Raw genomic sequence first — 26,657 nt, forward strand, 5'->3', positions numbered from 1 at the left:
TCTCCAAACACAAAGGCATTTAATACCTTCGTACTTGAGACATTTTTATAAGAGTACAAGTATTAACTTGTACTATTAGGTTGTTAGGTTAGTTTCTATACTTGTGAAATAGTTGCATCTGTTCAACCAAAATGCAGAAGCTGAACTTTGCACTGGTAGAGTCAATGAATCCATTAGATTAGGCATACTCATATTTAAGTCTTTGGAGAATCATCATTTATGTTGGCTGTTTAAATGGAAAAGAACAACTAACCAAATATTAATAATGAGAAAATACTTCATTTTTTCCTGGACTTCTACATGTTTCATAGCAAAGACCTTAACACTGCCTCTCACCAAACTTTATAAAATGATTTTTAAACAATGGGACGAAAGAGGCTACCTAGTACTAGTGCATCTTTAACAGTTAGCTATAATGTGAAAATTTCATTAAATGCCTTTTGGTGTATAGGATGTTTTCAGTCTTTCTCAGTATTCAATTTCTATGTTGACTTTGCAGAGTAAGAAAAAGGGGAGAGAGAGCGAGAAGGAAAGAAAGAATGCATGAATGAATTTGATCTTGGTTTAAGTTTTTTTTTTTTTTTTTTTTTTTTTATGGGAAAGTAGAAACCCCCAGTGTTCAGAGTACGGATTCTGCTTAGCCATGAGATTCCTTTGTGCTGAACTCAAAAGCAACTCATGCAATTTTGTTCATACTGGGGGGGGAATAAAGTTTCTGCAGTAATACTATTGCTGCTTAATAGTGTTATTCTATTCTAAAGCAGGAAGAACTTTTTACCACTTTAGACTGTTTTTCCTGGGGTTTTTTATAGATTTTTGTGGGGCATAGATGAAGCTTTTGGGCGTTGAACACTTTCTGTGTTCAAGCAGGATGGCCTCTGAAAATCAAGCCTAAAATACAGAAGGTCGATCATAGTCAGGTCAACCTTAGAAGAATGATAAATTGATTTGAAGAAAACGCACATTAGCCAAGGCTCATGGCTCCATTTGACGTAAATCTGCATAGTTTCAACAACTTTGAAGGAATTGCCTTGTTTCTTTAGTTCTTTTTTCTACTTTTCCTTCTGTCTGCTACAGGTCACTGTTGCAGATAACATAATGATTTACTTCTGCTGAGAATTTGGCCCCTATTGCAAGGGAACAAATTCAAGGTTTAACTTAATTTCCTAGTCTTTGTCTTTAAATTCCGGTGCATCATGTTGCAAATGAGACCATTTCCATGTGGCAAGAAGAATTCTTTGTTTCAGTTGAGTCTTATCCAAAAAGTGGCAATGGACCCAACTGTAATGTCTCAGACTACATACCTTGCAGCTGCCTGGGAGAGTGAAGAAGCCATGAGGCAGTGTAGTAAAAAGGATGAATCTCACAGATGAATTTCTGGAGGAGAGCACAGTTTGATTTGTATTAGGACCGTTTCTGTGATTCTTCAGCTTGGATTTGATGCCACTGATCATTTTTAAATATGATATATGCTAAATGATGTAAAAAGAACTAACTTGATCATATTATTAGTATAGTGTGTATCTGTCTTTGTACATTGTTCCCAGCATAAGAAGGCCTGATTAGAAGTGAAAAATAGTTCTGTCTTGCTAGAGACAGGCATGGACTGTTTCAGTATTTGTTCTGAGGTTTTTGCGTTTGTTCTTATAACCTAAGCATAGTTACTGCTGTTCTTTGCTGCTTTTTTAAGATGGTTTTACAAATGCCATAGTTAGTGTCACTGACTGCGAACTTAGCAGAAATAAAACCAAAGAGCAGTCTGATCTGCAACAAACCTTGAGTCTAATGTCTCTCCTCTTGTCCTGATTGCCATGTATTTCTAGTTAACCATAGCTTAAAAGTATAACTGTATTTTTCTTATATTGTTGGGAACGTTTTGCAACCTGTTTAACCTGGTATTCTGGTTATAGAATATATTTTTTGTCCCCCATAACCACAGTATCTGCACACATAATATGATTTATTTTGTTTGTATAATATCCAAATGTGACAGAAGGAAAGAAGAATCCCTGTTGTAATAACAGGAAACAAAGGCACAAGGTAGTTTAAGTGGTATGCTCAGGTAAATCAAACGGAAGTAGTCTGTGAAAGTGCCTGAAAATGTACCCCAGGGTCTCGAGATTCTGTCCAGAATGCGTTTCTAGACAATTCTTTTTGGCTTTCTAAAAACCGTAAATGCCATTCATATTAATAAATAGCATTATGATTCAGGGAAGCACCTGCTGATATGGTTTTATATGTTTGAGAAACTTATAATCTGAAGAGAGTAGTTAGATGGTTAGTGCCTAAATGTTGCTTTAAATGCCTGAGTTAATTCAGCAACTAAGTTCATATCAGCAAGAACATCTTTATCAGAACACACAGGACGAGTTGTCTAGTAGTTAGAGGTTACTGTAGGAGAAAGGAGAAGTGGAAACAAGCTCCAAAGCTGTCTGCTGTGCTGTATAGCCAGTTGTAAGACATGGAGCTGTTTGCCATGCTCCGACTATAATCACAGTCTATAGACTATAATCTATTCGTTTCTTTCACACTTGGGGAAGACAAAGATCAACTGAAAAGGACACAAAGGCAACAATGAGAGTAAAGAATATTCTCTATAAGAATGAAATCTCTGCACTGTAGTTCAGAATTAAATAGTCTTTTGTGATCTGCTCTTAAATGTATGGTCAGTTACTGCTCTGCCACGATGGCATGTGATCTTAAGTGTTTAGAAGGGAGTTTAATTAAAAAAAAAGGGGAGAGAGACTTCGGTGCATCTGGCAATGAAAAAGAATTAATTTTGTTTAATTTTTAATCAGACAGCCTGAGACAACCACTGAGCGCTACTTGACAATTAGAATACTAATGAACTACACACTGGGTTAGTCTGCTTTTAAAGGACAGCAAACAATACGCTTGCAGAGAGTTGAGGGATTCTATTTCCTTCCCGTCAAGTCTTCATAAATTTACTTTCTCACTTTGTGAGAATGCAGGAAATGTTTGCTGCCTTGTTGTCTACTTTAAAAATCCCACCCCAGAGTTAATTATCTTTCAAATGCAAAAAAGCACAGAAGATAGTAAAAGGCTTTCAAGAAAGCATTCTTCAAAATGTATAGTATAAACAATGTAAAACATTCATCTTCACTATTTAGGGCATCTTCAATGCCTTGAGCTTTTCCTTTGTTTTGTTTTGTTTTGATTCTTGCTGTAGAGGAATGCAACTCGCTACCACTTTGCAACAGTTTGAAGCTTTTGGTTTTCATGCTTTCTGTAAATTAGATATTGTAGTCATTGCTCTAGAGCATGCAATTTCACAAAGGATAGGCAGGTTGAAGGAAGAAATAAATTGCCCATGCCTAAAGTGTTTATTTCTTATAACCTTTATAAGCAGCTATCTATAGCAAGGCTGAATATGGTAGGAAATGCCTAATGAATTAAAATGAGTTCTGAAACAGAAATTAAGTAGCCTAACCATCCATGGTAGCCGTGTCATCCTGGTCTCACTGTGAAATGGATATTTTATTGCCCCCTCTGTCACATTGTCAAGCAGAATGATATAATTATACCCTAGCTGAGATGAAGGATTCATACTAGCTCATATTAGATGCTCTCTTCTAGGTCCAGCTGCAGAAGTTAGTGGAGGCTGTAAGTGGACAGTACTTGGATGTAATCCTGTCACTTACTATTGAAGTGTGAGACTGCTGAAATCTGCACTGTGGCGCTTCACTGAGGCCCTGACCCAAGGCTTGTCCCTAGACAAGAAGGTTGCGAGGTGATGTCTAGGGCAGCTGAAGTTGATGAAACGGGTAGGCTTGCTGCCAACTTTGTGTAGTCCAGAGCCCCCAAAAGCCAGGCTTGCAGCAGCCCCTGCTAGTAGGTGAGGCTGGGTTGAGGAGGGCTGTTATCCCTCGGAGGAGGGAAGCAGATGTTACCAGAGGTGGAATCACTGCTGGCTCCCCTCTTATCCTGCCAACAGGAATCGGAGCAGAAGGTGTGACTTTTCGGGGTTTTCCATCCCCTTTTCAATTAGCTCTTTACCTCTTCTCATGGCAGGAGCAGTCAGTCTGCGGCACCTCTGACTTGGGAATCAAAATTCAGTTTTTCCTGCACTCCTGAGATCTGCAGAACCCTGATTTACCATGATCCACGTACTTACTTCCCTGCATTTGGAAAACCAGTCTGGTCCCACCATAGCCCAATCTATGCTAATTCGGAAGGTGTTGCTGTGAGAAGCAGAGCCAAGTCTACAGCAGGGAATGCCACCTCCCCTCACTGATCCAAAAGGACTCCAGTTAGGGATGGAAACATAAAACAAGTTGACATATCCTGCTTTGCACATAGTATAACTCCCAAAAGTTATACTGGAGCTCTTGAGAAAGAGTCATAACTGAACTTTCAATGATGTGAGTAAACTCTGGTTCTAATACATAGCAAACAATCTGAAATGTAGATCATCCAGGGAGATAGCTGGCTTACAGCTGTCAGCCTTAAAGGAGAGGTTTGCTCCCCACTTGTTAATTTGCTTATGAGATGATGAATGGGAAAGTTTTCTGTTTAAAAAAAAAAAAAAAGGCTGCTTAAATTTGATTTCTTTTCAAGATTGTTTTAAGCTTGTCTAAACTTTGCAAAAAAAGGGTGTGAGAAAATTCTGACCCATATCACCATTCTGATATGTTTTCCACAGTATTATGTGGAACCAAAACATTCCTAGTAAATGAAAGCAAGATTTTGAATTTTCAGTTTTCCTATAAAACATAAAATTTAGAATTCTCAAACTTGAAAGAATTTAAATCAAACTCTTAATTTTTAATTAGTTAAAATAATGCAGCGCAATTGCTATTAGGGCAATATGTAAGAACCCTAATCATGCATCTGGCTTCCTGCGTATTGTACCTCCGTTTAAAAATAAAACCTTCATTAAAGAGCTTACGTTGTTTTATATATGCATGTCTCTTATGTCAAGGGGTTGAATTCCTGTTAGGATTTCTCTTGTGTGTTTCCTTGCATGATCCCTGATTCTGGTAACTGTAATTGGTTTTCCTCTACCTTTGGAATGCACAAAAATGGCTCTTCCTTTGCAAACTGAAGGAGAATTAGTCGGGGGTACTTTTACCATAGAGAGCAGTTTCGTATTCAATAAAAGATGCATTTTTAACAGTGGACTTGATGTGGGATCCAAGCTGTATGTTACAATACGGATGTATCAGTCTATTTTAGAATCCCTTATTCTTTGGACACTCTTAAACACTTTAGCTACTTTGATTAGATTACTTATTAGCTGTTACTATTGTATTTTCATATTCCCTAACTTCCTGAATTATCGTTATCTGGGGCAGAAATGTAAAGTATGGAGCAATCACTGTACAGTAAGTGTTGCATGCTGCTAAGTAAATTCTCATGCAGTGAGGAATAGCTGTTGTTTTCTGTTAGCTATATAGACTGAAGAAAGGAGGGCTTCAAAAAGCTAACAAAGCAGGAGAGAGAGAAAAATCTGATGAGCAGATTTTACTGGGGACTGGGGTCAGGTGGACAGGAAGCAGTGCATTTTAAATAAAAGCTTCAAAAAAAAAAATCACTGGAGTGAGAATAAGAACTTCAGTATGCTGTTCAGTATTTTGTATTTGTTCCTACCAAAGCCAACGTATGGGATTTAGTATATGATAAAGATGGCACCAGTGCTCAAAAGGTGGAGAAGGAAGAGGTGTGGTGTCATGTCTAGGAGCTGGTTTCTCATGCAAAGGCAATGCTGCATGCAGCTTGCCCCTGCCTACAGCAGCAGCCCCACGTGCAGGGACGCTGGGAATGGGAGCTGCTGCTTTCTGTGAACCCGCTGCGCAGGTAGGTCTTGCCTCTGTGTGACGCAGTAGCTCCTGCTGGTGTTAAAGTGCAACTATTTGCCTGAGATGGTGAAAGAACAACATTATTCAGTAGTAAAAAATGGATTGTATGGCATATTGTCACATGCTGCTCTATTGAGTACTGAGAGGCGCAAGCCTCCCTGTCCATCAGGCAGCACTCGATCTTCCGAGTACTGCTTGTTTATGTGTTGATGCAGAAATCTCAGTAGTTAGTGAGTGGGCACTGAATTTACATTAGAAAGTGTAGGAATTCTCAGGGATCTTCCTTAGTATTAGTGGTCTAAGCAGATGCTCTGCTTTCATTTATTTTTTTAATGAAGGTGTAATACTTTGTGAGGTACAATGCTGCACGAAGCCAGACAAAGAAGTAACATTTCTGTGTTTAGGAAGCTCAGAGTCTGTCTCCAGATATATAATAAAGGCTTTTCTCTCTTTTTCCCTCAGCCTCTGCTCTCTTGGCTATCAAAAGTTTGTGATAGCAATTGTACGTGTTTGTTACCACTCGGACCACTGTACTGCTCTACGGTGATTTATGCTACTCTATCATAATAATTTATATTTCAGCCTTGCTGCAGTATATGTATGTGAAAGCTGCTTGGCATGTCTCGGAGAGCGCAGGAGAAGCCAGAGGTCTTGTGGTTATCAGGTGGTGCAGTTTAATAATTTTGTTAAACTTCTGTATAGTGAGTTTAGTCCTTATACTTAATCTTTTGAGGCATGTTAAATTCCTGTATTGATGAGACATCCTTTTTTATGTTAATATCTTGAAATGAATTTAAAAAATTAATTTGTTTAATTCACCATAAGTGAATCCTGATCCTGAAATGATTTGTCTAATGTAAAGCCACCAGCTTTAGATGCAAAAGAGAGGTACTGTTAGCTGTTCGTAATTCTTTGTTAGTGCACCCACTTTATTTTAGCAAGCAGTGCATTTTTGCCAAAGACTACAGTTTTTCTGTAGGAAGGTATGTATCTGTTGTGGTCATCAAAAACATTAAAAATGATAACTTCTTATTTCTTAAAAAGTACTATCAAAGAAGTTGGAGCAAAATAGTACTGCTCAGTGTTTTGTACTAGTAGTGAATAGTATTAATCAAAGGTCAAATTTCATTTTCTGATTCTTAAAATAATTATAAAACAATCCTCTGAACACAATTCCCTTTCTTGAAAAAAGGGATTTTAGCACTTTGGACACTAACAGTTCTAGCTGGGTATCTTACAGACGTCTACAGTATTCACAACAAATGTTAAAACAGTATGCTCAGACTACTGTCCTACTTTGAAGATGGGCAGCAGTTCTAAATGTCTCAAATTATCTTCTTTTCTGCCTAAGATAACTGTGTGATGTATTACAGTTGCTTCTAGAAATGCTCTAGGAAATGTATATGGAAAGAATTCAGTAGATTCCTCTTTTTTTACAGTAGTGGAAAGTTCTGAATGTACAGAATCAAATGTAGGTTACTAGTTATCTTCATGTAAACGATGCTTTTACTTTTTTCTTTTAACTCTCAAAGTACTCCACGAAGTAATTTTATCACATCCTGAAGGGCGATCTATTATTGGTGATTTCCTGTTTATGCAAATATCAAAAAGTTGGCCTATGAGCAAATGCTTGTTGTCAATTGAAATACAGTTCTTTCAAGTAGATAATCTATTGCACGATATTAACTGCAGAAAAAAATAAACCCACTAATTGTTGTCAAAATTGAATGGCTTTCTTTTGCTTAGCAAATGTAATTGTGTTGTTTATAAGGACAAACTAAACTAAATAAAACGCATATGTGGAAGTAAAGGTTTCTCAGGAAATCCCAAGCAGAACTTGGAATATGACTGATTTTAGCCAATAGAAAGTGAACAAAATGGGAGAGGGACAGATTTTTATAACCAGATCTCAGCTAATGAAATGTCCCTTCAGAGCGCTAATCAGATTTTCTTCTAAACTGAATAAACAACCTTACTCTACTGAGTAGAACAGCAGTTCGCTCAAAGAGATCAAGCTAAGAAAGTCAGAGAAGTTATAACATCTGTGATATAGCAAGTGAGGTGATCAAATATGTTATCAAGTGTACATGGTCATAGCATTAACTGGAAAACACAAGTCAGTGTTAGTTCCACATTGCAAAGTGTATCCACTATGTTCAGAATAGACAGTTTAGCATGCAGACAAGTTATTGCTGCAGATGATATGTAGATTTGCTGCTGTACTGCTGGGCTATTGTCAAGAAACCAGTAGTAGAGTAGTGTCTTGTTGGGAGCTGCTGTGATTCTACATGTCAATATTAGTGTCTTCATCTTCGCGATGTCTTATGCTGCTTCAAGAGGTACTTCAGAAAGGAAGAATATAGGCATCCTACTTGAATGTAAGATGAAACTTTGAGAGTAATTCCTTGTTTATGTTTCTTTAAACATTCATAGAAGCTTTTTTCTGCATGCTCAGTGTCCATTATTCTTCTTTTGCTCTTCCCAAAATTTTCCATCTTGTAGTCTGAACTCCAGTTACTGATGGGGAAGGATCACAGAATCTCAGGTCCATGGCACCTCAGAATAGAATTTTAAACTATCCACTGATGGCTGGTATTGACTCAAATCATTCCAGTCCAATGCTGTTCTTCTCCATTTGTGCAAAGAATAAAACTACTGCTTTCTGAAAGGTTTGTGTCCTGTAAATCTCAGGATGGCTAAACATAACATCAGATCTCTTAATCACATCCTTTAATGTTGTTTAGTGATGCTGAATAAGATTATGGAAAGTAGTTTGCAGACTGAGCCAGTATTCATTCGATACTGTGTTGTTTTAAGTTACTTTGCTTATTCCACATATAAGATTTAACATGCAAATTAGGAAGAACTATTTTAGGAGGATGATCAATGTGCAAATAACTAACATCTGGAAAATGCACTCAGGTGCCACTGTCATGAGCGCTTAAAAATAACTGGCTAGACATAAAAGGTCTGATTAGCAAATTCAAAACATCCACCTGCTTCTTTTGAGAAAAGCTCCATGATTTTGGTGGAAAATAAGAGCGGGTGTTTCTTCATTGTTCAGAAAAATGAGCCAGGTCTGTGTGGTGAGGAGAGTGAAACAGCAAGATTCAGGCAAGTCAAGCCCATATTCAATGCCTCCACAGCTTACATGCACAGCAATGTAACTGCTATCTTTTCTGTGACTGAGGCAGCAATGTTAATGGATTCCAAGCAGAGACAAGCCCTATCTGTTTCCAGAAAAAAGCACAGTAATTGGTAACAATTAGGAGAGTGTACATTGAATACAAAATATGCTAAGTAGACTGCTTGTGCTGTTTAATCAGCTTAATTTTGTTTGGGTGACCTAGAGAGTGTTCAGCCCAGCAAACTTCCAGCTACTTGGAAGTTAGAGCTGTAACGGCTGACGTTGGTGACATCTTTAGTTTACTTACTCCCTCAGACCCTGAGAGAGGTGGGAATATTGAAGGGAGTAAACCTGGAGAGGAGATTTATAAACTGGCTCCTTTCCTCTACTCCCACTCTCAATAAAAGCAAGATATAGGACATCTTCCCCTCCAGGCCCTGATTTTCACCAGGACATAGCATAGTTAAGGAAGTGAGGTTCCCTATGTCTAATGACCAGAATTCAGTAAATCGACTGAACTCCATTCCTTGGTCTCAGAGGGAAGCTCAGAGAAGTCCTCAGTTCTTCGTTCGCTGAGCAGCCAACTGCAGTGAACCAGCACATCAGGCCGGCTCAGAAACTTTTCTTTTCCTCTGTTGGCTTTTGAAAGGAACAGGAATTGGGGCTGAGGGAAGATACTGATTCAGGTTCCTGATGTAAATTTCGTTTCAGCGTTAGAAATTTCAGTTAACAGCATCTAACCCCAAAAATAGGTAGGAATAGAAACCTTGAAACAGGGGACAGGGACACTTACAAAAACCTCTGGTTCTGTAAACAGGCATATTTAATGGAAATGATAAGAGGAAGGAAGGCTTTACGTCTGTATTTAGCTGTATTTTGGGATTAACCAACATTTTACAGTATATTTCTTGTTCAGAAAGGAATGGTACAGTACCCTTTATATAGCTTAAGTATACCTGTGCTTCTTGTTCTCTATATATATTTAGACTTACACTTGTTTAACTTAATAACTAAGTCTTCCACCGTTTTGTCAGCTTTGCCAAATTTATGTAGCTGTGGGAAAGATCTGGACTCTTTCTCCATTTTGATTTCCTTACTGTCCTGGTAAGTGTTAAATGGCAATTTTACTCTGGAAAATGAATACGAAAAAGTTTCCTGGGCATCATTAATGGCTTTGTTAGCTGCTCTATGATTGCATCATCTGTATTGTTATTCTTAACACATCTGTAACAAAGGCTAATTTCCAGCTTGCTTTATGGGGTTAGGGATGCTTGAGGAAGGAACCTTGGAATATGAGAATGTAGCCTGTTGAACTAGGAAGTAATACATTTAGGGTGTCTATGGTGCATATTTTTGTATTTTTTTGCTAGAGCAAAGCTGTATCTTAAGAGTTTTAGAAATTGTCATTAATATATAATGTGCATTGCAGTTGGTAGGGATTGTGCGTGAAGAGCTTTTAGGTATCAAACATCTGTTATAACCACTTCTTTATTTAAGTATATTGAATCAGATTTTTTTAAAGACTGCGTTTGAAAGTTCAGTGGTTCTCTTTTATTAACTAAAAATGGAGAATAGTCAGATAAAATTATCAGCAAAACATAAAAACAAAATATGTGATGCTTGCTTAATGATAAGATTTTCTGAAGGCAGTTTGCCACTCAGACCAGTGGTGGGAGCGAAAAACAGTACGGGAATATGTGTGTTTGTGCAACAGACCATGTTCAACAGAAGCCTGAAGAAAATGTTGAGTAGCAGTTCTTTTACCTTAGGGTGCACATGCTCTTCAGCAGGCAGTTTTGGTGATGAACAAATGATTATTGAGTGTAACTGTTTTGGGGATCTCTGTCTGCAAGTTAGGGTCTTTCTGTCATGTCTTTTCTGTAACTCATTTTTCCCTTCGTTTGTACATCTCCAATTATTTTGAGCTGGCATTGGACTGCTTGCTTTGATGTACTCTGTATGGATGCCACAATACAAGCGGAGTCCCAAACCTCAATGAATTGAACCAAATGAGTTGAATTGGGCACCTACCGTGAACTTTGTCTTGGGGCTTAATAATTAATTTTATTCTATCTCCCTAATACTTGGAAATGATTTCAGAACAATTTTAATTAAATAAGGAAGCGTTGCTGAAGCATCTTACCTTTGCCTAGAAATTCCTTTGGATTTGAAACATTCCAAGAATAGAAACTAAGAGTTTCTCTGTTAAGTCTATTCCATTCTTTCTTTGTGTTTTCACTTGTAAAGTGCATGAAGTATCTATCTATATTTATAAGCTAGGCTACCGTGGCTTGAGCAAACGTTGTGGTTGATTAAAACGTTGGGTAAAGCAGGTTTATGCGACTCCATCTCATCAGCACTCGGGGGTTATGGACCTCAGCCTGTTAGGGGTGTATTAATGGTGTGATTAATGGTACAGTACTTGTTCCTTCCAGTTTCGCTCTGGAGGTTGACTTCCATAGCAACAGGTCATCGTCAGGGAAAATTCTAGGGTAAAGTCTATTAGTGATTCCCTTTTCAAGACTTGAAATTCTGAATTATATTGGAGATTCACACTTAACAGTTATAACCAAACCATTACTAGAAAGTTCTTATCATTAGAAAGGGAAAAATGGATGAGGCATAAGTTTCATTCTTCTAAAAGGTAAAATTGAAATGTCTTTTATCTACATTTAGGTTTGTGATTTTTTCCTGCTTTTCTTCACAAAAAAGCAAATGATATTTGCTAATGTTTTGGACTACCGCATCCGAAAACCCACTATTTTACAACCAAAAGTGTTTGCTGAATATGTGTAATTGAACAACAGAGAGTGAAGCAAATCCACTATTTATGCACAGGAAACGTACTCTTATCCTAACATATGTGACAGAATCCACAGAAGAGGAATGCTACCAGTGTATTATGTTGGAAATTTGTCTTGGAAGAGACTTGGAGAAGCCCTACTTGTGTCCCAAGTAGGATCAATCAGATTGTCATTTCTGAGGGTTGTCTAATCTCTAATTTTAAAGATCATCAGTGATGGAAAACCCGTAACTTCTCTTGACAGTCTATTCTAGTACTTCATTGTTCTTCTCATTGGAATAAGAAAGTTTATCTTGAGCCTTTCTGGTTGCCGCTTGAACCCATTACTGCTTGTTCTGTTCATCACTGATATGGAGAACAGAGTATTTTCTCCCACACACACACTTTTTTTTTTTTTTTCTTGGCACAGATTTTCCAGCTCAGTCTGATACTTTTGTTGCCTTTTTTTGGACATGTTTCTACATCTTGAATATCCAAAACTTGATCCAGTAGTCCTGTTAGGGGCCTGCCAGTTCTCAGTAAAGCAGAAGCCTTAGATCATGTGTCTCACAGGCTGCAGTGAAGACTTTATGCTTGGATGAGGTTTGTCTTTTTTGTGACGGTATGACGCTATTGTGCAGTGCTGACACTGCAAGCTTGTACTTCATAGGTTGGCGATAGCCCCCAGCCCCTCCCTCCTCTTTTTTTTTTTTTTTTTTTTTAACAGAGCTGTTACTAACTAGCTCTTCCTTATTTTATATTTGTGCAGTTCTTAATTTTTCTGTTATTACTAATTGATTAATCACTGCTTCTCTAGTTTGTCAAAATGTCTTTGAATCCTTCTCCTGTCCTCCAACATACTTGCAGTCCCTCTTACTGTTAGGATTTGTTTTTTTTAATATCTATCATCCAAATGCTTAAGAGAAACACTGAAAGGGACTGGATGCTGGACAAGACCCTTTGAAGCACCACTCAATGCATCTTCATACTTAACAGTGAACCATTGGTCCATTCTTGGCTACAGTTATCTATTTTCTGTTTTCAGATTTCACCAAGACTTAACTGAAGTCAAGATGTATGACAACTAAAAAGGCCTATCTATTAGTCAGATGGGAAGAAATTAGATTTTTTTTGTCAGCTTGTTCCTAACAAGTCCATATCGATTGCTACTTATGTCCTTGTTATTATACGGGTGCTTACAATAGTTTGTTTTATCCAGAACTGTTCTTGAAACTGAAGTTCAGCTTGAGTTGTCTGTAATTTCTCCGCTCCTCTGTCCTTCCATTCTAAAGATAGGCAATCCATTTACCCTTTCACTCATCTTCCATGAGATATCAAAGAAAACTGCTATCTGTTCTGATGATATGATTATGAGAGATGATTATGGTGGCATTATATGTCCTCAGACGTTTTTTGTGCATTATAACCTTTACTGAGTCTCCTTTATCTTCCCTCAGAAGTTTCCTCTGTCTGTTGTTCCGTCAGGAAACGGAAGGTAGTAATAAGTTAGCGTTAGTTACAAACTAGTGAATTTCTTATCTTCTCCACCTCCAAATATTCTGAACTTATTTTATACTGAATCTTACTTTTATGTTTTCAAGAAGAAAGAAACTGGAATAGAGGATACTATCCAGCCCTGTCAGTGAAGAAGAATGTAGAAGAGAAGACTAATTAGAATGATGTATAATTTGACTATTATATTCTGAATCTCCATGCGTAATCTTAAAAGAGAACGGTCAGGCACAGGAGGACATATTTAGAATAGAATTGGATTACGTGATAAGAAACTTTATCTCAGTCATCTGTTACCAGAGGCTCAAGTGACACTTAAAAGGCTTTTACTGTATAAAGTATTTTCTTATTGAAAACAGTTTGGCTTCACTGGATGAGAAAGAAATCTTTAAAGTGCAAGATTATTTGGTAAATTTCCAAAGATTTGGTACTATGGTAATTGAAGACAGTCTGAGCAAGTTTGGAAAAATAAGACAAAATATTCTACTGCTGTGGTGTTTTTGAAGTATGTTTATAGTGTGCGTTAGCAGAGGAACTTATTTCAGCAAAATACTGAATCGGAGAATTCAAAGTATTACATTCTTGTAGGAAAAATGTAAATGTTCATATAGGATAAATTCCTTTTCATGCATCAAGGCAGAAACAACTATTGATTGAACTTAGGAAAAAAAATATATTTATTATGTATAGGTTTCTTGTATGCTTCTGTGAATATCTGATACCAGCCAGTGTCCAAGACAGAATATTTAATTAAATGAACCTTGATTGTCTTCTGGAATGACAGTCTATGTATTTTTGGTGATATTTGCACAAATATGGAGAGGAATGAGAAATTACATGTGCTTTGTCCCAATCCAACATTTTACATAAATTTGATTTTTCTGACTTTTTTTTTTCTTTTCATAAAAGATAACTGTTCATATGAAATACAAAAAAATAAATTAGCAGGCGTGAACAGAAGTTGAAGTCAGCAAAGCTAAACATTTTCATGATAAATTTTTATGTAGCTATGAAAATGAAATATTGCATGGGTTATTTTCTTTAGTGTAGGAACAGTACTAATTGTAGTTTACTGTCAGTGTTAAACTAGATTTTGAGTTTAGCCTGTGGCAGCATAACAGGAGGTTACGCCAATTTGCAGTGCTGTGCAGCTGGTGAAAACCCCCATTCTAGCAAGAGCCTTGAAAATGTATGAATGCAGAGCATCAGCTCTGTCATCTTTGAAAAGTATTGGTGTAGATCTAACTAATCTACTCTACTCTAATATATGTCAATATAAGCCTAGAAGAACTTCAGTGATGACTGTTGAACAGTTTACACCAGTGCAAGGAAAACAGTGGTTTTGGTCATTGAAACGAGCATGGATTTATGAGGAAGGGAAGGACTAAGAAAGGCTAAGCTGTCCAATTAGCATCAAAGAGCCTGGCATACTCCCTCTAAATTAGGGTTGTATTTGTTCCGGCATGGCAGTAACCAGAGTAGAAAAACAGTATAACTACACGAAAATAAGAAGCTCTTCACTCATTGTGGTATACAAATATATAGGTGCATGCAAACCCCCATAGAGCTTTTGTCATTTTTCAAAAGCACCAGAATGAATTAAGAAACAAGTCTAACTGAAAGATTTTTTTTTAGTGGAGCTTCTGCCTCTAAATCGCTTAGGAATATTTTCAAAGTCCATTCTAAGTCACTGTAATTCAGTTTTCCATTAAATTGTTAAGATGAACCATTTCAGTAATAATATAGTTGATAAGCATAATGTGCCAAATGTATCCCTGCTGCAAATCTGCTGAGGATACCTTAAATGAAGTCAGAACAAGGACTAATAGTCTTAGGAGACATTAAGGGTAAATTTGGGGTTGTCTCTACTTGTATCATGTTAAATTTAACCCTGAAAATTATTTTAAGGCACACAAGGAATATGCACGCATTATATTGATGAATGCTTTGGCCTTATAATGTTGTACTCATTTTTAACACTTTAGGAATTAAATCCACAGCAGCCATGTATGGGAGGGATGGAGAAGTTGTTATTTCCTCCCCGGCCAATGACAGTGGGATTCCTGTCATCTAATTTAGTCTGTCTAAAAGTTTGACTCCTAGATTGAGGTAGTATCAACACTCTGTAGTCATCAGAGTGTTAGGGACAGCTGCAAAAAGTGAATCATCCCACCTATTTTAAGATGTTGAATTGTCCTGTGAAAGTGCATGCTAGAGAAAACTTAGGCATCTATCTTAGCCTATTAAGAATAGGTGAAAAAGGATCTTATTGTAATGCAAAGCTGTTCATCATCAAGGAATTAGTCTCTCCTGCATATGTTTAGGAGTGCACTAATCCTATGAATATTTCTCTTAAATGGTTCAAATGGATATGACTCCAGATCTGAAAGTAGAGCTTTGATAAACTAGGACTCTTAGTATGGTACTACTGCAACTAGAATGATTTATGTGTTTGGCAGCCTCTGTCTTTGGGTACCTGTTGTGATATGTTTTGAACTTGGTGTTGAAAGACGCTAAAGAAACGCAGCTTTCTCTCAGAATGGTTGAGTGTTGACATTTCTGTAAAAGGACAAAAAAAAAAAAAAAATCCAGAACTGAATATCCAGCATTGGTATTCCCAAATTCAGTAGGCTCTCATATTTTGCTCTTGATCAAGAGACTGACCAATCCTGTAACGTGTGTGTTGGCAGTAGAATAGTCTCAATGCCAGCATGGAAGCCTAGGGGCTCCTAAAGTCTTAGAATCATAGAAGAGAGCCCAGAAGGGAGCTCCGGTGGTCATCTGGTCCAACCTTCTGCTCAGAGCAGCACTGACTTCAAGGTTAGATGACACTGCTCAGATCCTTGTCCAGTCAAGCTTTGAACATCTTCAAAATGAACCAGAAAAGTTGTCATGCATGTGGGATGTTGAAGTCAGCAATCCTAGCCTTCGTGAGCTTTTCTGTATGTTTTCTACCCCCATCAAAGTAAATAAGCTTCTGTTGAGCTCCCATTTTGGAATTACTCTCTGAGCTAACTACAGACTCCCAAAGGATACAACTCCAGTAGTCAAACAACTTAGCTCTTTAATCAGACACCTTTGTGGCATGATGAGACAGTGTATGAGAGAGGCCCTCTGCAGGCACTGCCAGTGAAGCTTGTGTTACTTTCTTGGCAAAGTGCTTTTCGGTATATTTTTCATTTAATTTTGGATTTAAACATCCCTATAAAATGCATAAAGGTGCAGAGCAGAGATACAGATTTTCTATTTAGTTTCTGTTTCTAAGCAAGATGGCTATCTTGGAGACCAGTGACAGACACTTGGCAAAAGTCAAGTACTTCAAGAGTGTCCACTGAAAGAAAGATGGTAATAACAGAGAACTTAAATTTTCACTATATTACTTTAATCTATTCTATTTTAGCCTTTACAAGAACACACCATATTTTTAGATACTTGACTAAATCTGAAGAGATAAATATTATAGTTGCAACAAAGCTGAAAAAATGCACATTCTGAAATCGGTTCTTTATCATCTCCAGATGGAGGGTAAAGACTGTTTTTTGTTATGCTATGCAGTCTTGTGGTTTGCACATACTACTGTGAGTTTCTCTCTGGCATTCTGTGATTTAGCTTTCAATTCTGGCAAATTTGATTCAAGGAGACTTTGTCATTTGAGCTTTAGTCGATTTTAAACCCAAAGTTTTTTGATAGCAGGAGAAGTCCTGATTTTCAGCTTATTTCTGAGAACTGCTGATTATTGGACATTCCTGTAGACCTTTCTGCGAGTCATGAGTACTCTACATTTCTCAGGATCAGATTTGGTAAAGGTCTCTACTGTGATTGTCCTTAATATTGAGACTTCCCTATTCTGCCTTTACTGCAGCACATTATAAATTCCTTTGATATAACCTGTGTTTCCCACTGAGGTGCAGATACTTTGAATTCCAAGAACAGCCCTGTGGAGATAAAGCTTTCCTAAGAATTTTTATTTCTATTAAAGTTTACAATGTTAATATTTTTTAGTAAGGCTTTTCAACTTATGTTACAGAGGGTGTGCTTTCCTGAGCAGATGAGGCACGTTACTTCTCTGTGGGAAACTTTCTTGTGTCGTAGCCAAAAATGGCAGCTTAAAATCTTCTCTTTGGACTTTATCACCTTAGACAGGACCTTGCAGGGCAAAAACCCAGATATTTTAGTGCATAAAAAATATACTCTGTTGCATACACCTGGCCAAATTAATTATTCAGTAAAATGTTTGTGGTGAAGCAGCAGTTAATAGAAGAGTGGCAGATGTCATACACAGAAGTGTCCATTTTGTTGTGTTGCTTTATGGCCTATTGTGATAGCTAAATGAAGCAGCTCAACAGCTGTCAGCATGTTAACATTTTGGATTACACTAAACACACTTGGAAGATCTTTTCTCTGATTTTTGAGATGTGATGACTTAAAGACACCCTCATTCCTTTGCAGATGAAGTGATCTAAGCAACAGCCAGATGAAACAGATTATTATGAATAATCATCTGTATTATTTCCTCTAGAATAATGGACCATTGGACCATGAGATAGACAGAATGTTTTGGTTTGTCTTTGCAGCCTTTTCACTCCAAATCTCAGTGCGGCTCAGAAATTTCCTGCTCAGTTTAAACACTGGAAATGGAACAGATTTAAAGGAGGATTGTAGAGAGGTTTTTATTCTTCTTTCAAGGCTTTATAGTCTTTAATAAGTATAGGACTGAAAAAATAGCTCTGAAAAGTGAGGAAAAACATCAGTCCAAAAAGCTGGGTACAACCCCAATGTAACTTGTCTCCATGTGTGTAAAATCCGTTCCAGAAGATTCATGGCTGAATGCATGATCATTTTAATATTTCCATTTTGGTTTTTTTGGTCTGTGATTGCTTTATAATGTAGTCAGCTGATCTCCAGAAATGTGTTGCGTTCTGCCTGAGGGGTTTCTTGATTACCTTCCTGGCCTCGACTGTTTTGGAGATGCAATGCCTGAATGTGATGTAGGCGTAGTATAAAGGCAGATTGTGCTGTGGGCAGCTGAGCAGTCCTTGATCCTTTTCAGGTAGCTGGGGTGGATGCCTATGCATTTCACAGCATCTCAAGAGACATCGTATACTGTTATGCAAAATATAGGTGGTGGGATTCAACCGTTCACACAGGCTTACAGGAATGAACTAACTGAAGGAAGTTCTCGTGAACTGATGAGAAGATTTGCCATCATCAAAGCATCTCATGAGTTGCATAGAAGTATTTGTGATGGTATCAGCAGCATCTTTAACTGTAGCTGTGAACAGAGCAACGAACACTTGTTTGCTGCCACCCTCAGTGTCTAACTTCTCAAGACTGTAGGCACGAGCAAGAACTGAATATCTTAGCCTGCTCTATCATCCGTTGCCAGCAAAGAGAGAATGGAGGCTGAGCGCCTCTTTAGGAAGTGCACCAGGACAGTGGAGGAGATCTTTTTCTGGGAAACGTGCTGAAAAAGTTATTTTTCAGGCATTTTTTAAACTTTTTTCCAAATTAAGCAAAGAGGCTGTGTTGGATAGCTTTATTTGGAAAGGTAAATATTTAAGAGTTAAACAAGCCCATTCTTTTAATCTGTTTTTTAACAAAAAATGCCAGTGCAAACACATGAATGACTTAAAAAAACACAAAAAAAAAAAAAAACAAAAACAAAAGGAGGATACAACTATTACTAACATTTGTGTGAAAGAAGTGGAAGTAAAGTGGTGTAATGCTGTTGAAAAATAGGGATTGCAGCAACTTTAAGATTGCAAACATTTGTTGCTGTGGGCTTTTCGTTTGGCCACTATTTTAGGAATCTTGAGATTGGAATTGTTTGGCAACCATACCACACTGGTCTGGAAGGATCAAAGGGGGACTCTCAAGAACCATAGCTTCAGAGCTCTGTGGGAGCTCTGGCAGACTTGTTTTCTGCACAAGGAGTTTTCTAAAGTCTCCTGAAGCCACTCAACTAGTAGTATAGTGATGACAGGAAAAGGGGAAAGAGCTGTCTCTGCATTTCTCTGTATCCATTTGTGTTCTCTCCTGAATTATTGCAGTACTCTGATCGATTAGCAGGCAGGTCATGATGCCTTACTCTGTGAGCTTTCAGCATGCCACTTTCTTCTCTCCTGTTTCTCAGCTCGGAGGTGGTCCTTCCCACTCTCACATCTGTTCTTCCTTCTGGGGAGAGTTCCCCTGACAGTTCTTCCTCTGTTTTTTTCTCCCTCTTCAAATTTGCCAGAGATTGGGCACTTGTTAGAGATAACGTCACCTACTCTTGTGCAGATGCTGTGTCAAAGGGGAAAAAAGTGACTGGTACATATTGATGTTTTGTTATTAAAGATTTTTAAAAAAAATCCTTCTGTTTGAGGGAACTGGGAAATTTCCACCCCCATGTACTTCTCAATCCTGTAGTCTCTGGAGCTGGAAATCTTTTGCTAATGTGCTTTCTATGCACGCAATTCAACAAACCACTGATACACTCAATTCATAGTGAATGGTGGCTGTAGTGGCATGAAGGGATTCCCGTTGTTGTGCTGTCAATTCACCTGTCAGAATGGTGGCTTGTTAAGCAAGGTTTAAAAGCTGTATTTGCATGTTTTTCAGTGATTGTGCGGTAGGTCTGTAGCCAGGGCTCAACGCTGTAAGTGATGGATAGTAGGAGGGAAGGTTGGTAACCCCTTTTGCTCCTCTGCAGGCAGAACTAATGTTCCTAATCCATGTGACCAGAGAGCACTTGTTTTCAAAAGCGAAGGAAAATTCAGTGAGACAGCTTTGATGATATTCAGCAGGCTGGTCCAGACATTCTGCCTGACTGGAAGGACACAGCTACATATTCTGGATCAAATGATGAAGTGGCTCTGCCTTGTAATGTCTGAGCAGTTAAAAAGCATTTTCTGCACTTGACTTTCTATTTTATGTACCTGCAGACTCTCAGAGTGCTTGTGGCAAATTAAACAGAGTTCAGCAGTGATTTTTGGTGTAGATGTTTTTGGTATCTTACACTTTTATGTGGCTTAATAATTCTTCCGTTAGGAGAAGTGCCTTAAATATTTTTGCACTGATTAAATATACTGTACTTTCAACATGCCTATTGCATACCTTATCTAGTAGGCTATGATAAGGTGTTTGTAAAGTACTCTGTAAGCAGCTTTGTTTCCAGTTTGCAATACAGTATGTAATGAGTTTCCTATGGTCAAGTTTAGCTACTTAAACATCTGGCATGTTGAAAGGGGGGATTTACCCTGTAAGAAAGTAATCCAAAGGAGCTCGGAAAGAGAAAACAAGCATGGAGAGCAAGAAAAGAAGAATGGCCAGTGCTTGCTTGCATTGTGGTCAGGCTAGTTGGTAGTGTATATGCAGGAAGACTCATTTGGAGTCACCAGTCATGCCATTTTTCAGAATTGGAGGGAAGCATGGAACAGAGAAAGCCCACTAACATCTGCTACTTGTTCTAATAGTGTTCAGCGTGCCCCTCGGGGGGACATGTTGTATGACATAGCGTGGAGTAGGTTTACCTCTATTAGAAAGTAAACAGTTACAAATCAAAACTAATGGCTTATTGACTGCAGTTCTGTAAGAAGGCCTGGAAGGAGGGATATCCTTGGTGTTGTGAGGATGTGTAGCAAGTTTGCACTCAGAATTTTTGTGAAAGTAATAGTTGAAATGATTAGGGTTTTGGGTATGCAGGTTATGGCGTGTCTGTTCTGCTACCAAAAAAGTAATTCTTTACTGGAAAGCAAAACATACACTTTTCAAGGTAAGGCAGCGTAACTATACTAAATATTCTTATAACAACTGAGGAGGGAAAAATGAAGGTAACTCTATGGAGTCCTATGGCAAATTCCCTTCACTTCCACAGAAGCGTGTCTATTTTTATATATGTTATATATATATATAAAATATTCTATGTATATGCATATAAATAATTTTAATATTTTTAATATATATATTGTAATATATTTTATGTTGTTTTCAGCACTTTTATTCTTTACGTTATGATTACCTATATTCTAAATTTTGTGTGGATCTGGTTACGTTATGATTGTATACAAGATAATGGCAGGGTATAATTGCAAACTTATTGCAGCCCTTGTCTAAAGCTTATGACACTTAAATAATCTTACCTACTTTTGGTCTGATCAGAAGGGAGGAGATTGTTTATGAAACAGGGCACATTCATTTTCATGGTACAGTAGCTACATCCGTGGCAATGGAGTCGAAACATGGATGGACAAGTTTGTGGAACAAAAATCTACTGGAGCCTATTTAATACAAAGATACCACTTTGTGAGCCTTAAAGCACTGGAGATCTGGAAGAATATTTGGAGGAAGTATCACATGCAATTTTCTTGTTCTCATAATTCTTCCAGAGACATCCACTTTTGGCTACTGTCATGAACGGGGTACTGGGCCAAATGAACTTTGGTCTGCACAAATGTGGCCATACCATCACAGAATCACAGAATCGTTTAGGTTGGAAGGGACCTCTGGAGATCATCTAGTCCAACCTCCCTGCTCAAGCAGGGGCCTCTGGAGCATATTGCTCAGGATCACATCCAGACGGGTTTTGAATATCTCCAGCGAAGGAGACTCCACAGCCTCTCTGGGCAACCTGTTCCAACGCTCTGTCACCCTCACAGTGAAGAAATTTTTCCTCAGGTTTAGGTGGAACTTCCTGTGGTTCAGTTTCTGCCCATTGCCTCTCGTCCTGATGCTGGGCGCCACGGAGGAGAGTCTGGCCTCATCCTCTTGACACTCCCCCTTCAGATACTTGACCATGTTGATGAGATCCCCTCTCAGTCTTCTCTTCTCCAGGCTCAACAGGCCCAGCTCTCGCAGCCTTTCTTCACAGGAGAGATGCTCCAGTCCCCTCATCATCTTTGGAGCCCTCCGCTGGACTCTCTGCAGTAGTGCCCTGTCTCTCTTGTCCTGGGGAGCCCAGAACTGGACACAGTACTCCAGGGGAGGCCTCCCCAGGGCTGAGGAGAGGGGCAGGATCACCTCCCTCCACCTGCTGGCCACACTCTGCCTCATGCACCCCAGGAGACCAGTGGCCTTCTTGGCCACCAGGGCACACTGCTGGCTCATGCTTAACTTGTTGTCCACCAGCACTCCCAGGTCCTTCTCGGCAGAGCTGCTCTCCAGCAGGTCAACCCCCAGCCTGTACTGCTGCCTGGGGTTATTCCTCCCCAGGTGCAGGACCCTGCACTTGCCTTTGTTGAACTTCAGGAGGTTCCTCTCGGCCCAGCTCTCCAGCCTGTCCAGGTCCCTCTGAAGGGCAGCACAGTCTTCTGGTGTGTCAGCCACTCCCCCCAGTTTAGTCTCATCAGCAGACTTGCTGAGGGTGCACTCTGTTCCTTCATGCAGGTGATGGATGAATACCTTGAACAAGACAGGACCCAGGACTGACCCCTGGGGGACAGCGCTAGCTACAGGCCTCCCACTAGACTCTGCACCACTGACCACAACCCTCTGAGCTCGGCCATCCAGCCAGTTCTCCATCCACCTCACCGTCCGCTCATCTAGCCCACACTTCCTGAGCTTGCCTAGGAGGATGTGATGGGAGACAGTGTTGCTGAAGCCCTGCCGAAGTCCAGGCAGACAACATCCACTGCTCTGCCCTCATCTACCCAGCCAGTCATTCCAGCAGAGAAGGCCGTCACATTGGCCCAGCATGATTTGCCCTTTGGTGAATCCGTGCTGACTACTCCTGATCACCTTTTTGTTCTCCACGTGCTTAGTGATGACCTCCAGGATGAGCTGTTCCATCACCTTTCCCGGGATGGAGGTGAGGCTGAGAGGCCTGTAGTTCCCTGGCTCCTCCTCCTTGCCTCTTTTTGAAGACTGGCGTGACATTGGCTTTCTTCCAGTCCTCAGGCACCTCTCCTGATCTCCAGGACCTTTGCAAGATGATGGAGAGTGGCCTAGCAATAACATCCGCCAACTCCCTCAGCACTCGCGGGTGCATCCCATCAGGGCCCATGGATTTATGGATGTCAAGTTTGGACAAAAGATCTCTAACCTGATCCTCCTCCACCAAGGGAGCGTCTTCCTTTCTCCAGCCTTCCTCTCTTGTCCCCAGGGTCTGGAATTGCTGAGGACTGGCCTTAGCAGTGAAGACTGAAGCAAAAAAGGCATTCAGTAACTCTGCCTTTTCTTAACTGTGCCTTACCTGGGCACCCGCCCCCTTCAGCAGCGGGCCCACGTTTTCCCTCGTCTTTCTTTTGCTCTTGATATATTTGAAGAAGCCCTTCTTGTTGTCCTTGACATCCCTTGCCAGATTTCATTCCAACTGGGCCTTAGCCTTCCTTGTCGCATCCCTGCACACTCTGACAACGTCCCTGTATTCCTCCCAAGTGGCCTGTCCCCTTTTCCACATTCTGTAGGCTTCCTTCTTCTGTTGCCAGGAGTTTTGCCAGGAGTGCCTTGCTCATCCCTGCAGGTCTCCTGCCCGCTTCGCTGGACTTCTTCCTCAGAGGGATGCACCGATCTTGAGCCTGGAGGGGTTTATATAATGCAAGGCACTTTTGAATAAGATGGAGAAGATAGAAAAGAAATTGGTCAAGAAATAAGGTGGATGTCCTGGTTATAGGTAAGTCAAATATATGCCTTTCAGAGGGAAAAGTGCAGCGGCCACAGGGCTAGAAAAATGTTTGTAAACGTACATAGGATATTCTCAGTTCTCTAATGAACTCATTTCAGAAGTATAAGACTGGAGGTACGTGCTAAAGATACTGTGGTATGAACTTTAATAATCTAATACTCAGGGATATCATTACACTTCCTAAAAGGAATTCAGAGAATATGGTATGTTGCTACTGTTGTATTAAGAATAGTCAGATCAATATAGGACTTTCCAAATGAATAGTTTAAGTCTGTTTTGGGGTAGAAAAACCCTGTTATCTAAAATTTGCTTGGAGAGTCTGGACACTCACAGCCATAACTGAAGTTGGTAGAACACGTGGAGGAGTAGGACATCTGAAAATCAGGTCCTTAATCCGTTGCTGTGACTGTGTCAGGATTTTTGAACTCTTTTTTGATGACACAATAGAATAGCAAGTGCGTAGCCATTAGTTACTTTTTGGCTTGGAAGTAGCTCTGATCACAGTCATTTTTCCCTGGCTTGTCTTCAAAGCTGTTCCTTAAATTCCAGTTTAAGCAAGAGCCTGTTATATAGATATTTTAATTAATATATTTGAAACTTCTAAAAATCAATGTTGCTTATAGCTTACAGCTGCCTTTTTTTAACTAAAAAAGCAGAATTTTCCTGGAAAATATTTTACCTCACCCTTACTTTTCACCCATATTACAAATAAGTAAGCTTTGATTACTATTTTTAGAGGGATTGAGTCTCTTTCAGGTTTTGATGTCTAATTTAAAATTGGGTAAATAAAAAAATATTTAATCTTTTTGTCAACAGAAGGCAAAGGAAGATTAAAAAGTAACGCTCTACTTTTGTAGCTTTGCAACAATAGCATAAAAAAGTGGAATAATGAACTGTAAATGTATCTAATTACATAAATAATGCATTTGTGTAATTGTCTAGTAGGGGTGTGCTAATGAATCAATTATTTTTAATTGTAGCATGCTTGATTGTTTCAGAAATATAATTGATTGTAATCAAGAATCAATTAAATGTTGGTAGTAATTGTGTTTATCAAATTTAAATATATTACATTATTACAGTTTACAAAGGTTTTCAGAAAGGGAAGTGTTACAGCACTATAACAATGTTATGTTTTCATGTTGTTGGGCTGATGGGGGCAGGACTTACTGTAATAATGTAGGATAAAAAGGAAACTGTCATTTTCTTCTCATCTTTGCTTGTGATCTCATTTGATCTATGAGGATAAACAGGGGTTTAGACTTGCTCAGTATTCATAACTCTTAGCTTGCTGCGTGAAACAGGCTCCGATAGAAACCCAGTTTCCCCAGTGTGAGACTCTTTCAAAGGTCTGAAACTTGTCATCCTGACCACTTGTAAAAAATAGTTCTCTTCGCAGCAAGGTGATGTTCTACCAAGGATTCATGGCAGTTTCAGTTTGCCTGCCTACCCCAATTTCTCTGGCGAGCAGTTAGCCTTAGATACAGTTTACGTTTTAAACTGCTATTTGATTTTAGTGTGCCATGTGGAACTGTTTGTTTTCACCCCAGACTAGTTGTTGTTACTCTTGTAAACATAATTAATAACTAATCCTAAGGAACTTCGTGTACAAGATGCATGCACATCATAAAGTTAGAGGGCTGTATATAAAGAAAACTTTGGAAACGGACACAGTGTGTCTCACTGCAATGTTTCCTCATATGAGTGGTACGACTACTTTTCACATTCTTAAATGAATAAAAATCCTGTAGTAGAATTTGAGAATTTAGCTTACAGAACAGAAGGGAATCCAATCTGCCTTCTCATGACTGTTGACTTTGTAGAGCTAATACAAATATAAACAACAAACAAGTAAATGAAGCTGATATTAATCTGTAAATGGACAATGAACTGACCAGATAAATGAGGAGGGCTATGTTTTGACATAACCTCCTTTTCGGTATCATATGCAGGTGTTTGGCTAATGTTTTTTACTTTTTTTTTTTTTTTAACCTGTGTAGAAAGAGCTAATTTTGAGGGTTATTATATTGTGGATAGGAGAGTGGATTATCTATAGACTTTATAATGTACACATCACGTTCCCATAGGTTTATGTGCCCTAATCAACACGTGTCCAGCTTATGCACCCAGGAAAAACTGAAATCTGTACTGAGCGATAGGCAAAGCACAGAGCTCCCTGCTAAGGGAAACTATTTAAGGACATATGATCTACTACTATAGTTCCATAAAAAGAAGCATTTTTTTTTTTGTAAGTGTGCAAGAATATGTAGATAGTAAATATAAAGAGTGCCATCTACTGACATGTAAGAAGACAGTATGCATATATGTAGCATTGTTCACAAATCTGCCAACTCAATAAAGTTGTTGTTATGCTGCGAATGGCTTCCTGACTGTAGATGCTAGTAAGATTCTGGTCAGCGCTTACCTTTTCAGAGTAGTGCTGTAAAAAGATCAGAAAATCTACCTGGCGTAATTTTTATATTTCTAAAAATTTGTACTTGTAACCAAAAGCCCAAGATGAATGTGCAAAGGGAGTGAAAAGAAAAATCTGATTTGGAAGAATCCAGAGTGATGTTTTCCTTAAGTTTTTTGATCTTGCATCACTGGAAACCTGGAAGAATCTGTGCCTTGTCACTAGGTCCTCTGCTAGGTGGGCTGTGGAGGAGCTGCAGAAGAAGTGGGAAGCTGGGTTACCTGTCTCTTGGATTTTGTTAAGGAAATTTAATGTCAGTTCTGTTGAATTCCCGTTTTACTGCAGAAAAGCCCTCTATCAGCAAACGTCTGATAGTCAAATTGTTCCTTACTTTGACAAGAGAG

The 26,657-nt window shown here is 38.9% G+C and overlaps 1 protein-coding gene across 10 annotated transcripts in view; it reads left to right on the forward strand.

The window, feature by feature from the left end:
• The window catches only part of EIPR1 (EARP complex and GARP complex interacting protein 1), a 226,891-nt gene that overhangs the window by 110,065 nt on the left and 90,169 nt on the right, over nt 1-26,657 (forward strand). Inside the window, exon 11 of one of the 10 annotated variants that reach the window (XR_011140068.1) lies at nt 4,033-5,535. The exons of the other annotated variants lie outside the window; for them this stretch is intronic. The gene's annotated coding sequence lies outside the window, so the exon portion shown is untranslated. Of the gene's footprint in view, nt 1-4,032; nt 5,536-26,657 lie in introns of those variants that run through there. 10 annotated transcript variants of the gene reach the window in all.

This window comes from Struthio camelus, chromosome 3 (assembly GCF_040807025.1).
Source record: "Struthio camelus isolate bStrCam1 chromosome 3, bStrCam1.hap1, whole genome shotgun sequence".
Classification (NCBI taxonomy): Eukaryota; Metazoa; Chordata; class Aves; order Struthioniformes; family Struthionidae; genus Struthio; species Struthio camelus.